This window comes from Gallinula chloropus (assembly GCF_964237585.1).
Source record: "Gallinula chloropus genome assembly, chromosome: 1".
Classification (NCBI taxonomy): domain Eukaryota; kingdom Metazoa; phylum Chordata; class Aves; order Gruiformes; family Rallidae; genus Gallinula; species Gallinula chloropus.
This window is the reverse complement of record NC_140085.1, coordinates 141,945,309-141,962,888: the sequence shown is the minus strand read 5'-3', so window position 1 is coordinate 141,962,888 and position 17,580 is coordinate 141,945,309. Positions and strand designations below refer to the sequence as shown.

The 17,580-nt window shown below is 38.0% G+C and overlaps 1 protein-coding gene across 1 annotated transcript in view; it reads left to right on the top strand.

Moving 5' to 3' along the window:
* GABRG3 (gamma-aminobutyric acid type A receptor subunit gamma3) overlaps window positions 1-17,580 on the top strand; it is a gene marked incomplete at both ends in the record, with an annotated part of 334,257 nt that overhangs the window by 296,007 nt on the left and 20,670 nt on the right. The gene's annotated exons all lie outside the window — the stretch shown is intronic.

Below are 17,580 nucleotides of genomic sequence, written 5' to 3'. Positions count from 1 at the left end.
CATTCTGACATGACCCCTAAAGACTGGCATTTGGAAGACTACATTTAGCTATGTTGAAGATCTACATTCCCTCCAATGCAAGGGTCTCACAGCACCATCTACATTATCTTTCTTTAACAGAAACAGTCCACAGCTACTCCTGTTTTAGCTGTTTTAAGTGTCTGAAACTGCAGTAAGTTCCATTTAGCTTGTACAAATCTTTCAAGCCTGTCTTGGACTTGGGGACACCCCTTCCCTGCAGCACCCTTTCTCCTCCCCTTAACAAAACAATACACAGTGTTGTACCAAAGGAAAACAGCTTATTTTTAGGTAAGTATGAAATACAGATTTTCATCTGAGAAGTACAGAACCACCACCCACATTCCAATTCAAGTCAGTATCAAAGTTAATTGCAGACCTCCTACAAGTAGGAGCAGTTAAAGTGAAAAAAAAAAAAATCTGAAGAATTTTCTGCTCTTCACGTCCACAGCTTCAGGCATGTCTCTTTTATTTTTTTTTTGCAAACTATAAACAGTGTGCCAAATTATTCCTTCAGTAACTTTGGTTCAAAACAGAAATTTTCTTAGAATAATGAAGTAGGGGAATCATATGAATTATAGAGCAGCTTGAAGAAAAAAGAGTGTGCATCTTATACATTGTTCACTAGGTGCATGTTGCTATGGAGCACATAAAGATGTCAGAAGTGGATTGATATTCCCACATCTTTCTACTGTAATTGGACACTTGTCAAAATACCACAAATCTTTAGACAAAGCTTCAGCCAGGCTTTCAGATCATAGTTTTAATCTGTGTCTTGGTCCACTTTGAATTTTTCTCCATTTAGTCAATTATTTTATAAGGATACCTCCCATAGAAAAAAATCCATAACAAACAACAAACTGTTAAACATGTCTATTAATATTAAACATTTATTCAAATGTCTGTTGTGGTCATACCAAATTACATACTCCCATTCCCAACTCTCTATTTTATCCTTAGTCTTCCAGTCCTCTATTGAGAGATTGTGTCTCTTGTTTTTTATTAAATGCCGTTTCATCTAAGATAACACAAGCCCCGTTAGTTCAGAGTAGGGTCACAACTCATTTCAGAGTAGGGCCTATTGCAAGTGGTGCTTAATCCCACCCTCTAACATCAGGAGTTTAAAAATCAGAACCATGGTGAGATGTACAGACAACAGGATTGCAAGATGCTAATAAATAGCCTATCATCTAGGAATGGAGGATTTCTTATAAAATGAATGTTTCCCATTGTCACAGCTTTAAAATAAAGCTGCACTTTAAAAGGAATTTAATTTCTTTGTGCAAAACCTTACAATTTTGTGGCAAACAGGATTCTTAGGACAGGGGAACTCCAGAGAAGTTCAGAAATTATAGCGAACTATGTTTTTCATTGCTCCTGCTTATGGTAACATTAGGCATTAAACTACAAGTATACCTTTTTTTTTTCCTATATTGAAAACCATTTCTAAAATATGAACACTGCTGACGGTTATTCTATATCCTGTCTCATTCATCCTGAGGAAAGAAAAATTTACCCGTGTAATTTTATCTGAGATAAATACAGCAATAACATCCTTAAACAGTTTCAATTCCACTAATACTGTATTAAGTGTTTCATTATAACACAAACATTTTTTGTAGTTCCCAAATTCATACACAAATGCCCACTTTCCTCCACTGCTTCCCAAAGTGTTTAACAGATCTACAAGAAAAAAACTATAAATCTGATATCAAGTGTTGCAACTTCTCAAAGTGATAGTTTCTTGGAGAACATTATAAACATAACTTTACATACTTAAGGATAATCAGGTTTGCTACTGCTGAATGAAAAGAAAATAATTTTCTTGAGGTAATCTCTCTTTGACTGTAAGATTTTTGTACAACCCTATAATTAGTATTTTGAAGTGGGGTTTTAGTACTGAAAAAAAAAAGACAGAAAAATGAATTTATTTTAAGCTTTAAGATGCACCCATAAAATAAATGTTAGTTGTTGTTATCATTTTCATTTTTTCTTCAGAAAACTACTCTGAAAGGCAGTGACAATGAAGTAACTTTAGCATTACATACTTCAGAAAAGCCTTCATCTCATATTATCTCATCTGAATTGCTGTAAGTAAAGAAGGCCATAAGTCATTCCGGAGGAGAATTGAGTAAGAAAATGAAAAGAATAATATAGAAGATTTTCATTGCATTCATATACTTTTGATTCATGTAGTTCATAAATCTTTGAGTACAATAAAACCTGGATTTGTAATTTTTGTTACTTCAGTTTTGCTTTGTCCTTTTGTTATTCTTCTATTTAGGAAAGCTGTCATCCAGTTAGAGCACAGACAATGTTGTTTTGGTTGATAAATCATACAGGGCATTTTATTAATTGTATTGTTAAATTATGTATTGAAGCTATTCAACAAATTATAAACAAATAACAACAAACCCATTTGGCAGTACTCGAGGTCAGTTTGAGAATTATATAGTAATCAAAAGGAGATGAAGTCTTCTTTAGCCTATCATAATTCTTCTTTACAATCTTAAAATCTTAATCATGGATGGTATGGGGTTCAACACAAGTAGAGATTATGGCTCCTGGTATTGGATCAACACCACCACAGAAACACTGTAAATAGTAGCACTCAAAATCTTGCAGTCTAACCATGCTAGTTTAGATGTTGTCAAAAATGTTGGGTTTTCTCTGTTTTGACCAGCTTTATGCCAATGCCATTCCAACATGTTAAAGCCAGCTTGCCTTACCCCACCTAGCTTTCAGGACTCTTTGCTGGTTTGTTTTTTGGTTTGGTTTTTTCCCTTCCCTCATCTTTGTCCCAAAGACCATTTTCTCTCAGTACTACTCTCCTTCCATTACTGCAGTTTTGGGGCTTTGCTTTTACTTTCATTTAAAAAAAAGCTGGACTAAGACTTTTATTCTTCTTCAACCATATGCCGCAGACTTCTTGCTCTTTTTTTAATTCTGACCTTGCCATTCTTTCCCTACCCAGAGGCATGACACCATGAACTAGTGAGAGTCATGCCACATTAGAGCCATGTATTTTTTCCTGGTTCTATCTGCCACCTTCCAAACAGGACTTGGATAAAAGCAATAGGTTTAATAGGACTCTGGTGTGGTCAGTATCCCTCACTGGCAGCACATCATCATGGTTTATTGCAACTTCTCTAGGCAAGTAATCCAACATGAAGATCCAGGGAGCTGGAAAAACATTGGACCTGGGCTCTGAAGAAAGTCTCAAAGAAATCTCATTAATGAACTCTTAATGAGAGATTCCCTAAACTTTGTATTTGGCATGAAGAGTCATATGAAGATGAGAAAATAATTTTGGAATGCAAAAGAAATACATCCACAAAGCGTCTAGGATTCCTTTTTGTAAAAACCTAATTCTGCTCTTCTAAGAAGGAAGAGGGATCATTAGCAGATCTGTGTGAGAGCAGGGGCAATTGCTTTCATTAAGTTCCCAGGAATCAGGTTCCTGTAAAGATTGATTCATTTCAGTATTTCAGCAACAACAGGTTCAACAGACTGCCCTTTCCTTCATGTTCCTCATCCATAGGGTAATGTTAACCAAGAACCTTGGGAATAACAGATGTCACCTTCTGAATCTCATATAGGCAGCTGTTGTCCTTCCAGATGCAGTCTGTGTTCACCCTGCAGTCAGCAGAGTGATGGCAGTATAGCATTGCCAGCTTTACACTCAGCAATGTCAATCTCTTTCCTTACTTCGTAGTATATTTGCCTTCATCATCTGCTACATGAAATAAGGTGAAGTTCAGCATGGATCTTCATGAATGTTGCCTTCTTCTGTCTGAATTTCTTCCTGCCCTGATGTTGTTCTTTCCACGTACTGCAGCATAGCAGTTCACTTCCTTTCTCTCTAGACTGAGTCCCTGACCTGTGCAGCAGCATCCGTGGTGCATTAGACCATCATGCACTCTCGCTCTTTTGCCATAAAGAAACTTGAAGCATCTTTATCACCACTGCAACTGTAAGCATGAATAATGTTGCTGTATGGTTGCATGACATGCACATGCAGTGCATGAAATAAAGAGTGTTACTCCTGCAGTGGCAGCTTCTCCCAGCAGTGGCGTGGCATACAGCTGTTTACGAGACTGTTTCCATTTTGAAGTCACAACCTCAAGACTGTCTCTCTTCTGCTTTTCTCCCTCCACCTTGGGTTGACACCATGGCACATAAAGCTGTTATTGTAATGATTTAGCAAACCACAGCACACAGATTCTTAGACCCATTTCTGATTTAAAATGAATTTTTATCTTAAGGAAAACCAGCTCAGTGGCTTTTGCACTAGAGATAACTCAAAATTATATGATTAGGTTAACTTTGTAAGGGTTTATAGGCATGGCAAAGAGATTCCCTCTGCCTTATAGAAGTTTCTGCTGTAGAAGGGAAAGATAGACTAAAGCAGAAGAAAGTAAATTTTACATAAGATCATGAAATGTTCATCAAAGTAAGAAGCAAGGGTGAAGTGAGGTGCTCATAAATGCAAGGAGTCAACAAAGCCAGAAATAGACACTAGCTTTAGCGACCACTATTTGTGTATCAGGTTTCTTCTAAAAGCAGTCAGAAGGCATCCTAGTGAATACTTGAGATTCAGTTTGGTATTCTGCATCATGAAAGGTTCCCCTCCCTTCCAATATAGAAATACTTTTTTTTCTTATTTACTTTTCCTGTCTCCAGTCCTCTTCTGCTGGGGGACTGTGATCATGGGGTTACTGTCATTCTGAATCAGAACTGATTGAAACTAGTCAGTGTGACAACAGATAAAACTATCTATTTCAACCAGACTCACTTTCCTTGGGGTACTTTGTTCCCTCTGAACCCTTGCCTGCCCTGTTCCCTCACGTTATGAGACATCCAGTTATCCACACTGAATATTGAAATAATTTCCTATCAAATCAAGAAAAACAAATCTATTTTTAAAGGGTTGCATTAGAAAGTGAACTTTTAAGGGGTTTGTTATCTCATCTTTTTTTTTTTTCTTTTTTGTCTTCTGACATCTGTGGCTTTTCGTGCTGTAAAATTAATTTGGCAAACTGCTTAAGAGATAGATTTTCTTGTATGGTCACATTACTCTTAGGGACCATCGTGGAATATGATATATGGATAAATATATGTTATAGGAAGCCCTCTAAAATCAGGCAAACCAGAAGAAAGAGAGGAGATTTGGAAGATGTTCTCTCTTGCTTTGAATCCAGTGTGGTAGCTTCTATCAGTTTAAGGGAATGTAAAGGTAACAGCCAATCAGTATGAAATACTTAAAATTATTTTGCCAAATTTTACATGACTTCATAAAAAGGCAAGAGAACATTTTAACTATGTATGATTAATTGTACTAATTTCCTACTATAAGTCTATTTATGCCATATTTTTACTGCTAAAACTGAACATGAAATTATCTACATAATTGGAGACCAAAGGAAGCAACAGGGAGAGGAAAGGTTTGTTTAAATGCAATATATAAACTTTGAGATTTGCATGTAGTTCCAGTTAAGTATGCTTGAAGAAAAGTGAAAACAAAACAAAACCCAGGAAAACATCATTATAACAATGTCTGTGGAATTAAACATGTACTGGTTTTATTGATGATAAACCACCACCATGTAAATGCAGCCTCAAGTGTTAGTATTACAGGATCTCTGATGATTTCAAGCTTTGATTAACCAACCTTAGAGTTTTTATGAAGTTGACCACCTTAGCATTAATAATGAAAAGCAGCAGTTTTGTTAGTCTAACATGTTCAACCACTCAAACATCATTAAAACTTGATATAATCTTATCGTGAAAATGCTCAAGTGTCTGGAAATATTTTCATTAAATATTAACTTCATGGTAAGAAGTGTCATCTTGAAGTGTCAAGAAGATACCTAGCTCTGTGTTCCCTTTTTCTTTAAACGTAATCCAGCAATGTAAATCATAAACAGTCCTGCCCTGTTTATAACACTATGGTCCAGTCACTATGGTCTGTCCACTTAAGCAGCTAGATTCTAAGCAGTTTTGGTCAGTAAAATATTCTGTTTAATGCTTTGTTTTATGCTTTCAGAAGATTTCACTCCATAATTAAAACAAGAAAGAGTTGAAACAATAATAGAAAATTGTGGAAATACATTATATTGAAATAAACCTTTTTGAGGTAGAGGGCCAGGTAAGTTTAGAATGTGCCCACTCCACCTGGATGAGGTCACCCTGTAAGTTAAGGCATGAAAAGAGGAGCTTGTACCTTAGAGTTAATAAATCCGGCCTGATAGGTTTCCAGGGAACATACTTGGCTTCATTCGTCTTTGAAGAGTTTGTGAGCCCAGACCAGTGTCCCTCTGGTCAGGAGATCACAATGAAGGAGAAATGTAAAAAGACCCTGTAGTTCCAGGAGGAAAGAAATCCTCTCTTTGAGGTCATATTTTCCTCCAAATTTCATTAACCTAAAAGCATGCCTCATTTGGTGGTTTTGCCTCATTACCGTTCACAGTTCATTAATAAATTCATTAAATCTTAAAAGTTGCCAAGAGAAGACAAAGCTGGGAAGTGATGAGAAATTGGAAGCTTGGATCAGGGTCTGGGGCTGCTTGGACAAGAGCATTAATACCCAAGGAGAGGCAAAGTGGAAATGACGGTGTGGTCCGAAAGAGTGGATTTGCTACCTGGTGTGCAATAAGCCAGTTCTCACATACACAGGGGAGATAGTGCTTTTATGGAGCCCAGGTGCTCAGTGGATTTCCATAGGTCTAACACACACAAAGCCAGATCTCTTGTTATAGAGAAACCTTACAAGGTAATACACTCCCAGTTACAATGATTGGCTGGTAATTTGCATGTAATTATAATATTTGCTGTGTCATCTTCTTCAATCACTGTGCCTGCATTGAGGAAGGGTCTTCACCTAGCTAATGATCTCCTTGACCTGTGGGTCAGAATCATAACAAAAACATTTCAATTAGTGACACCTGGACTTCGGTTTTCACTGACAAAATTGTCTGTGTGGAGAAGTCGTGCTTAGATGTTCTCAGTGTTCCAGGACAGTTAGTTTACAGGTGTTCCTTTAAAAAATTTCCTTTGATCCTTTTCTTAGCAACCACCTAACAACTATCTACAGTCATTCTTAATTATGGAGCCACAGTAATACAAAGCCATAGTTAACTTTTAGATTTGATGATAGAAACCAATGGGACTATAAGCCTGCGAGGGGAGGAAAATGAAAACTAGAGAAAGAGCTTCAGGAAGGCTGGACAAGAAAAATTCTGTAGTAGGAAATGGAGCCATGCAGTGTAGGAAAGCTTGGGGCATGGGGGAGATGGGAGATGGCAGGCATGAAAAGGCTGGGACTGGGACAAGAAGCCAGTGAAGTTGTGCTGGAGCTGATTGCATAAAACAGCTAGAAAGTTGGAGCTGTGAATGAGAAAAGACTTTGGACAGAGGCAGAATACATTAAGCTTGGTGGAAAAAGGACACTGCTCTTCAGAGCTTGGAAGGAAGTCTAAGACCCTCAGAGCTCACCAGTTCTCTGCTGCCAACGAAATTCTTATAAACATAAAGACATTAGGAAAATGTCTATGTTTTGTTCCTTTTTGGAACTGGATGCTAAATGACCATAGACAGTATCAGTCACCGAGCTCAGGTTGGAGGAAGGCCTGCAAATAAAGTTTGAAAAGAAAACTTTCAGGGGAACATTTTTTCAATCAGGAAGTGGGTAGATTCCATAGAGGCCCTTGAATCTAGTAAAACTGGATGAAAATCAAGAAATGAGGCTGTTTATTTTAACACAAACAAACAAACAACCTCATAAATGCAAGAATGGCAAAGCTTTGACCATTTTGGCTTTTGTCATTCGTGGCTGTCTGGAAGGGACTGCCAAAAATGTCAAATTCTCTGTTGGCCAGGCTTCAGGCTTTGTGAGACTCGATAGGCCCCTGCAGGGAAAATCAAGGCAATCTACAGTAACAATGCACTGGTCTGTAGTGAAAGACCTGTACAGAACATAGAAAACAAAAAGGAAGGCTTCAGCTCTTAACATTGTAGTCCGCTGTTTTTGGCATGAAGCTGTTTAAAGAGTTGCTCTATACAATCACTGTGAGAGGACCTGAAGAGCCCTATTTAGCAGGGTAGGCTAACATATGAAAACAGCACTTTTCTTCGAGTCTTACAAGGGAAAAAAAAGATGAACAGCCAACAACTGAAAAGAGCTCTGTCCATATTTAGAGCTTTAGATTTAGCTTTAGATTCAGAGCTGTTCTTGCTTATATCTATCTGAGTCTTCTATTGTTTTAGAAATATCATAGGTAGATTAGAAGCTCCAGATCCTGGGGTGCCTGTCTGTAGTGAGGAATAATACTATCTTGGCCTCCAACTCATAATTTTTTTCTTTTAAAATATATGCCACTCAAGGATGGAGTAGATGTAAGAATATAAGTTATTCCTGAAGTTCATCACCACAAGACTGAGAGGGTGGGATGGCAAGGAACAATAGATATATCAAGTTTAACCAAATCATAACCTTACAGCCTTGAGCTTCTAACTTAATATATGGCTTCAGTCCTAAGAGTCATCCTTTATGTTTATGTATTGTCATGTCTATGGGACTGTATCAGAAATTATATGTGCTACATTAAATCACGCAGGCCTTGATTAAAACCACTTAAAATTAATAATTCATGGATAGTAGCATAAAAGATATCATGAGAATAGGAAGATATTTCTGAGTGCACATGGGAACTAATTATATTTGCCATTTCTGATGGAGACATGTATGTTACCCTGCAAGCGTGTAGGTCACTCTGGCTGGTATTTAGACAACAGCATTATTCATCAGTCCCATTGGCTTCATAAAAAAGCTGTGTATAATGATTATTTTAAAGAACAAATTGCATTTTATCACATTAAAATTCAATGAAAAAAACCCTCTTGAACTGGTAATTTCCAAAAGTTATTCATAGACTATGAGGGAATATGCTAGAGAAAAAAAACAGTTTGAGATAGAACTAAATTGCATTTATCTCCTTGCTTTAAAGTAGCAAAAAATCATAATAAGGAAATAATGAAACAGAAATGAAGACTGCCTGAGGATAGGTAGCTCCAGCTGAAACCAGGTAGAAGAAGGTTGATTCAAAGAGAAAAGCGTGCAGGAAGTGTTTAAAGGTTTTATATTTGGATTGATTTGAAGATATTCTCAGAATAAGACAGGATTTGGTTTGGTCTTTTTTTTTTTTTTTAATATTGTGTTTATTTAAATGTGCTGTTTCCAAAATAGCCAAAGCGATTAGCTTACCTTAATCATTAAATAAATTAATCGTCAAAAAAATGACAGTTTAAGTCAAGCCATCTTACAAAAACTTCTTTTTTTTGTGTGTAATCTTTCTGAAAGTTCTAAAAGTAAAAACCTCCAAGGCTGCAGCATTGTGTGCTAAAATTCAGTTCTGAATACATTTTCACTGATAACCCATGCATCCCTAAAAACTCTGTGAAATGCTGACCAAATGCAGCCACACATAAAAAAACCCCAAACCTCAAGGCTCTGCTCATAGGTGATACGTCATTTTCAATTTGGTATGTATCAGTATTTATTGTCCTTGTCCTAAAAATATGATTAAATATTAATGGAAAAGCAACCTATTCACATCACAAGTGACTCTTCAGGGTCTTCCAAGCACTTCATTTTTAACAATCTCTCCTATTCATTTTCTGACAGTTTAAGGAGGTTATACTTGCTATTAGCATCTTATTAATATTTTATTTATGTATAAAGACCCAAAGTTTGCTATAACTCATTGGCAGTCCATAGAAATCTAATTCCAGAGGCTAAATCATGTAGGGACTTAGTAAAATACTCTTACCCAAGCAGGACAGAAGTCTACTGCATGGACTGGTACAAATGCCCAGGAGAGGTTTAGATGTAAAATAAAATTCCCAGTAGTCAAGGCTCAAATTACATAGTCAAAAAAGAACTCATTAAGGAAAACTAATCTTAATATCCAAATACTCAAGCTGTTTGACTAAAGTATTGTTTCACATGATGCATCTAGTCATAGTCAGACACATCAATAAATATAATGTTAATTAATCAGTGGTAACTCCATTTCAGAAAACATGTATTCCATAAGATCCAATCTGCACACAGGAGTGGGGTGTCTTTGTGAAGAGCAGTATCAGAAAAAAAAAAAAAGGAAAGGAAAGGAGAGAAAGGAATAGGACCAATTTTTAGTCCTTCTCCAGATCTCTTTCAAAAACACTTTCTATTGGAACAAACGTACACAGCAAACTATTCCCTGTTGACAGAAACTACTTGAGCACCTGTTTACCCAGTATAAGCCTCTACCATGGTCTAATTTAATGCCCTTCTTAAATATTGTGCATGTTGCAAATCACTGAACTGTCAAAACCTAGCCTTCAGCAAGCAGGTTTTCAGCACAGATTCAGCCATAGCACTTAGATACTGAGCCCTTCATGAAGTAAAACTTAAGACTAATCTTCCTTTAGATGACTCTTCCCCTCAGGTTAATGCCTACTAAGCATTGTGAATATTAATTGTCTTACTGAGACCTCTGACCAACCTGTGCAATTAAGGTACTTCACTGCAGTCTGTCTGGTGTTTTCTAAAAACAGTCATGTTTTTGAGTAGATATATGAAAACCTTGTATATGCTTCTTTCCCAAAATAAACTGTTGCTCAGGTAGCTCTTAGACAAAGTAGGTCTCAAATGTGATGGTTGCTCTGTATGTGATGAGGCTGCAAAGGAGTGTATGCTATTTAATGTAGCTCCACTCAAATCTCTTTGGTATTTATGGAAAAAAGCACCTTCTTATTAACACTTTTCTGAAGAGCTTTTCTCTAGTCTAGATCAGCCACTCGCTATCACCTTTTTCAGCTTGAGCTATTCAAGGTTAGTAACTTTAAAAATAATCCCACAAAATACCTTTCTGGAATTCTGTGGTGGTTTGACCCTGGCTGGTGGCCAGATGCCCACCAAAGTCACTCTATCACTCCCCTTTTCAGATGAACAGGGAGAAAATATATATTAAGTGGCTTAGGAATCGAGATAAGGACTGGGAGAGATCACTCTGCACTTAGTGTCACAGGCAAAACAGACTCAACATGGAATAAAAAAATATCTAATTTGTTTTACTATACACACACACACACACACAGATCAGAGTTGGATAATGAGAAGTACAACCCCCACCTCTCCGCTCTTTGTGAACTTTATTAACGATTTCTCTCCCTTCTCTCCCTGAAGGTGGCACGGGGCTGGGGAGAATGGGGATTTCAGTCAGTTCCTCACAAATTGTTTTCCTTCTTGGGGGGAGGGGTGGGGTGGGCATTATTCATTCATTATTCATTCCCCAGCTGCACTGTGGGGTTCCATCCATGAACTTTCTCAACATGAGTCCTTTCTCATGGGGCTTCAGCTCTTTATCAGCTGCCCCGGTGTGGGTCACTTCTATGGGCTGCAGTCATAGAATCAGAGAATAGCTCTCAGGCCCAGACTGCTCCAGCCTAGTCCTCCAAGGAGTCACAAGTTCCACCCCCCAGCAAACCTGCTCCAGTGTGGATCTCTCTCCCTCTCTCTCTCTCTCTCTCTCTTTCTATGTTCTCTCTCTCTCCATCTGCTGCAGGTCATGCCACGGGCTTGCTCCCACACAAGTCACAGTGTCTTCCCTATGTCTCCACCCACTCCAGTGTGGGGCCTCTCCATGGGCTGCAGGTGGGGTCTCTGCTCCCCATCATCTTTCATGGGCCATGGGGACACACTCACTCCACCACGGTCTTTTCCAAGGGCTGCAGGAGAGTCTTTTTCTCCAGCAGCTGGAGCATCAGTTTCTTACATCTTCTCACTTCCTTCTCTGGTAACAAAAAGGAGCCTCTTGCATTTTTTTTTCTCCTAAATGTGATTCCCACATGTGCTGTGACCATTGCTGATGGGCTTGGCTTTGAGCCAACTGATATTTGCTCTGTTGGGCCTGCAGAGAGCTTCTGGCTGCTTCTTGCAGAAGCCAGCCCTGCAGCCCCTGCTTCTCTACCACAACCCAGCCATGCAAAACCACACCACCGGTACTGACAGATTCTGTTTGCATATATAAAACTACTGTATGTATGAGAATACTCTCCAAAGTCCTTGTTGGTCAATCTGTGGAGTGCATACAGTGATGAGGGACCCTGCATACTGCGGTAGTGGTAGTCTCAAGTGATCCCATGAAGACTGGCAATCCATCAGCATTAGCAAGGCATTCATATAGCTGGATGGTGCCAGAGTATGCTGTTCTTAGAGCCTCCCTCATGTTCTTCCAATTACCTTGTAAATATGTGGCATAAGTGACTTAGATACCTGTACCTCATTGTTTACCAATGTAGTGAAGTGCTTTTGAAAGTACTACCACTAACATTTAGGCAGCAGCAGATGTCTTGGGGCTAGAGTTCAGACCTAGTTGTTTAATGAAAGCAGGGCATGGCTACAAATCCCAGACCTGCAAGGCCCAGCAAGAGAAGCCTATTCATGCCGAAAATAAGCAGTGCAACCAGAGGTACACAGGAATGGCGAACTGCCAGCCTCCAGCCTTTCTGCAGTTGTTCTGTTCCACTGGTGTAGTTCTTCAAATTTTTGACTGAATCCCTGAACAAAACAGACTTGGCCTTACCAGCCACACATGCATTAAAACCTATATTTTATAGATATCTGGGGAAAAAAAACCCCACACTCTGCTTTTTGCTTCTATGTGCAGACTGGACATTCAGCCACCAGAGCAGTACGGCCATTAAATAGTAAAAAAATAGATTCTGTCCTGTCTAGGCATTCCCAAATTATTCTCCTCTTACAAATGGTTGAAGTTGTTGAATTTTGTTTTACAGTCAATTAGAATTCATCATATGTTCCTTTTTAATTTACACACATCTGACATATATCCCTCTTCACACAGCCCCATGTGAACAGGCAATTAATGGTGATTCATGGGTTGAAGTACAGCAGGACACTTCACTCCCCCCCAAAAAATCATATATTTTTTGGTAATTGGATTGGTATTTGTAGTTGAGAAAAACTAGAAACTATAAAATAATAAATACATTACCACATGCTCTTCAAAAAGTTATCATAGTTTAAGAATAAATCCATAGTTTGGTCTAGCTTCATTACACAGAACTAGTTTTGTTTGCCAAAAACTAATTAACTTCTAGCATCAGTGAATGTCGATGTCTTCCTGCACTACAGTTGCTCTGTTCTACAATTAACTATGCACTGTGAATGAAACATCACCTTCATGTCAGTAAACCACTTATCTTGCACATCCCTTTCTTCAGAATTTTGCAGGAGTCCTTTTTTCTCTCTGCAGTTCTTTTAGGTCACTCTTCTGGTTCATGCAGAGAAGATGTAGAATGAATTGTAGGCTCTTGCCCAGAACTGAGGGAAATGATTAAAAGTTGTTACTGAAAGGTACTTAGGGAAAACTGTTCATTTTAATTTCATTTGCAACAGGTAGTTTTTCCGACAGTATGCAATTTAACAGGACCCCCTTAAAAAATCAGTGATGTTATTCTCCTGTAATGTAAATACTTCACACTGCAGAATATCTGGTAAAGAGATTTCATCAATAAGGAAATGCAATTCCCTAGAGACAGCAAAGAGCAGCATCAAGAGACTTGTGCTGATTTTATGTCTTTAATAATTTTAAGCTAACACTATTTCAAGGTTAAAGCCAAGTTTATTGCCAGTTGGACTAAAGACAAAAATACTTATGATAAAAACAAGTGAAAGTTTGAGCATGAAGATCAGAAATGAAAAATATTACTCATAAATAGGGATAAACAGATGTGAAGTAGTTGGATTTGGATGAGATTTAGGCTGGCTTCTTAATTCATCACAAAGGAACTGGGAAGTACTGAACACATCGACTAGATAATCCAGGAGGGCAGTACACTAAAGAAAAAAGGCTAATAGGAACAGGAAAAAAAGGAGCATTTATTTCGCACAAAATTAATATATTATGACCACATTGTAACAAAGGCACTAGGGGATGCGAAGGAAAAACATTACATGAATAGCAGAGGTACAAGCTAGTGAGATTAATAAAGGCAATAGTCATGGCTTGTTTATGAATATCTATTTGAAAAGGTGATATCAATAAAATGTGAAGAGACAAAATAGTAATTGTGTGGAATATAGGAAAGACTGATAATAATCCAGTTAGAAAGGCTTGAATAGGCAATGAAGGAGCTAAAATAACAGTCAGAAGTGGCATTAACTTTTTCCAGCTGTCAAATGTCTTGGAAGTAAGTAAGTGTGAATGCATATGGATCAATATTTTTCTTTACTGGATGAAGAAACAAACAGAATACAAACTTGCATCTGTTGCAGACTACCAAATACCTCTGTAGAAAAAACCCCATCTATTTATAATGTGAAGTGAGAAATAGCTGTGTCAGACAGCTTTAACCTGAAGGTATGTGCTAGATACTTTGTACTCCTTGGAATTTCTTAACCTTACCCTTCACAATTCCTTAACCAAAAATACATTATATCCAGCACACAGGAATTTGGTGTGAGATAGAAGAGTGTAAAAGATAAATGAACTTTTACAGGTTTTTTGGATGCAAGTAATCACAGATTGACAGACAGTAGGGGTTGGAAGGGACCTCTGGAGTTCATCTAGCCCAACCCCCTGCTAAAGCAGCATCAGTTGCACAGGATCATGTCATGGCAGGTTTTGAATATCTCCAGAGAAGGAGACTCCACAACCTCTCTGGGCAGCCTGTGCCAGTGCTCTGTTGTCACGCTTACCATGTTCAAGTTTGTGCCCATTGTCCCTTGTCCGGTCCCTGGGAACTGAGAGTCTAGCCCCTTCCTCTAGGAATCCACACTTTAGATATGTATTCAGGTTTTAACATTTACTGGGCTTATGTCTGGAAAATAGAGAACACCATTTCAGAAGGATGTGCAGGTCCATGAATACATCCAGAGGAGGGCAACGAATATGGTGGAAGGGCTGGAAGGAATGTCCTGTGAGGAGCAGCTGAAGACTTTCAGCTTGTCTGGTTTGGAGAGCTGGAGGCTGAGTCTGACCTCATGGCTCTCGGCAGCTTCCTGAGGAGGGGGAGTGGAGAGGGAGGTGCTGAGCTCTTCTCCCTGGGATCCAGTTGACAGGATGTGTGGGAATGGCTCAAAGTTGCACCAGGGGAGGTTCAGACTGGGCATTAGGAAGCATTTCTTCACCAAGAGGTTGGTCAAACCCTGGAACACGATTCCCGGAGAGGTGGTCTGTGCCCTGCCAGCATTTGAGGCATTCGGACAACGCCCTTAATAATATGCTGTAACTTTTGGTCAGCCCTGAAGTGTTCAGGCAGATGGACTACACGATCATTGCAGGTCCCTTTAAACCATAATTATTCTATGCTGTGCTGTGCTGTGCTGTGCTATGCTATGCTATGCTATGCTATGCTAGGCTAGGCTATGCTATGCTACGCAATGCTATTCTAATACTACCAGCCACTTCTCCAGCACAACATCACCATTAATTCCTTCTTTACTTGACACAGACGTTGATAATTTAATAACAGTAGTTTAAAGATCTGGCCAGGGACCACTATTGCCCATTTGTAAGAAGTCCTCCAGGAAGGCTTGAGGGAAAATAAAACCTTTTTTTCCCCCTCCCCTCAGTTTCAAAAAAACTGTATATAAAATAACCAAAGTATTTACAGGCTTTTCATCCTGACATTGGTCTCAAGCAAAGTTATGGAGCAGCTGATCCTGACATAGATTTATACAACTGTAGAGGATAATATAACTAACACCAATAAACAATCATTCATAGAAATTAACTCCTGCAGAAGCAGTTCAATATTGTCTCCCAAGCTGATACATTTCTGGTAATATAATGTACATTTGTAAGACATCTCGCTTGACGCAGTATGACATTTTGATTAAGAAGCTACAGTGATAAGAAAATTGTTGTGGCACACATCAAATTATTAAATTTTGACTACAATATAGCTAAAGAAACCATCATCCATCAGGACCTTCTGTTGAGATGCTATGTCTTCTGTCTTGATGCTATCTAATACTTTTTTTTAATGATAGTGAAATATTCATAACATTGAAACTTATTAAGTTTATAGGTAACACAAAGGCTAAGGGAGTGGTTAATAATAGATACAAGTCAGGTTAGAAAACAGTTCAAATAGCTTTGTAGCCTTGTTTAAAGTGTCAATAGGCATTTCTGTACTTCAGGACGTATTCAGGATTGAAGTATGTATTTAGGATTGAAGACTATGGATTTTTCTTTCCCAGAATTGGAGGCCTGCAATTCTAGGTCCTGCAGGTCTTAAGACTCTGGGATATTTCTTGCCAATTTAGAGTTGAAGGTATACCCAAAATACCAAGCACAGATATTGGATATGTATTCAGAGAAAGATTATATTCTAGAAGAAGAGCATTTATATTATCTCTATATGTTATGCTATTAAAATAAATTGAATTCTGATGGTTGAATTTCAAGAGTTATTTTGAAAAGCTGTAGAGTGAACGAAAGAGCTATAAGATTTATCAGAGACTGGAAATAACTTATGTTAAGAGACCATAAGTGTTTATGTTGAAGGATAAAGGGGAGTTGATTACCATCTCTAAATAATCTACATAAAAGAAAGAAAACTGGTTAAAAAGGTTAGGAAAGATGAATTAAGACTCAAGATATGACTTAATACTAGATGACTGCAGACTAAGAGAAGAGACCTTTTTCATGGTGAGAACAACTAAGCCTTGAAAGAACTTCAAGGATTACAGTGCAACTCTATTGCTGGGAAACTTTAAATCAATATAGGATGTTCTAAACACCTAAAAGATGTTATACTTTACACATAAATTTTAGGTTTACAGCAGTGATTACTTCAGAAATACACTACACAGAAAGTGCAACCAGATAATCAGCATAGTCTCTTGCAGAATCCAACATGATCAATGGCAATGGGTTTCCAACAGTGAGATATTATTTAAAGCTTTCAAAAGATTAGAAGGTGAAATCAGGCCATGAGAGTATGTGTTATGGACAGTTGAGCTGGACTAGATTTCGGTATGGATATAAAGAAACAGGCTACCCCATTCCATGATTATACAAAAAATGTCAGAATTGTGAGGCCAAACTCATGAACATTTAAATTGAAGAGTACTAGTCAAGTCAAGCAAATTGTGTATTTTAATATGTATATTTTTTTTAATCTGTAAAATTACATTCTGAAGAAGAAAAAAGAGCATGCTATTTTAAAACGTTGAAATAGGACTTTTTGCTAGCTCATTGAAAACTATTTTAACTGCTTTTGGAATTGTAAGCTCACCAAATCCAGTCCTGTGGGTCTTTGTAACAAATGTCAGTAAAGAGAGGCCTCCTGCCACAAAAAAAAATTCTTGTGAGTAAGAAATTCAGTCCTAGAAATAAATAAGAAGTGATCAGCATTGACAGATGACATAAACCTGGGGGTTCCCAGGAATGATTCGGTGCTTATTAAAACCAAAATGAATGCAAGAATCATTAGTTTTGTACATTCTCAGACCTCCTACAGTATTTGGTGCTCTGTGGAGTGTGAAGAATG